This window comes from Lactuca virosa, chromosome 4 (genome assembly GCF_052849685.1).
Source record: "Lactuca virosa cultivar CGN04683 chromosome 4, Lactuca_virosa_CGN04683_v6, whole genome shotgun sequence".
Taxonomy (NCBI): domain Eukaryota; kingdom Viridiplantae; phylum Streptophyta; class Magnoliopsida; order Asterales; family Asteraceae; genus Lactuca; species Lactuca virosa.
Genome location: NC_136429.1, coordinates 181,756,935 through 181,757,507, shown reverse-complemented (window position 1 = coordinate 181,757,507; position 573 = coordinate 181,756,935). Strand labels below are relative to the sequence as shown.

At 33.5% G+C, this 573-nt stretch overlaps 1 non-coding gene across 1 annotated transcript; it reads right to left on the bottom strand.

The window, feature by feature from the left end:
- Window positions 1–491: 491 nt before the first annotated feature.
- Window positions 492–573, bottom strand: TRNAS-AGA (transfer RNA serine (anticodon AGA)). The gene has a single exon. It is a non-coding gene; the product is annotated as a tRNA-Ser (tRNA).

Genomic DNA, 573 nt, shown 5'->3' with positions numbered 1-573 from the left:
CACTTCCGGACACATTTGCCCTTTATGAGCATCGACATAACATCACTTGAATGAGAGTAAACTTTTCAAGTAAATTACACTTTCTTCTACAAAATAACAAAATAGGAATTAACTTAAAAGAATTTCATATACAAAATTCACTAAAAATAATAAAACTTGCAAATTTATTGAACATAAAACTCACCAGAAATTGTTGCATACTTGAATGTTTTCTGGGAGTAAACACTTATAGAAAGACCTTCAAAGTAGATTGCTATAAATGTCGTATACTGATTATCATGTCAAATAGAAAAAGTGGGAAACAATGATGATATGTATTAGCAAGAATTAGATTTCTAGAGATAGATTTGCAAAATCAATAACACAACTGTTTGGTTTCCAAAAACGTCCAACCATGATTTCTGATTTGACTAACATTTTTCTTCACAAAACAAACTTATCTCAGGTGTAAAAGATACTAAGCAAACAAGAAATAATGACACCTAAAAACACGTGGACGGCAGGATTCGAACCTGCGCGGGCAAAGCCCACATGATTTCTAGTCATGCCCGATAACCACTCCGGCACGTCCAC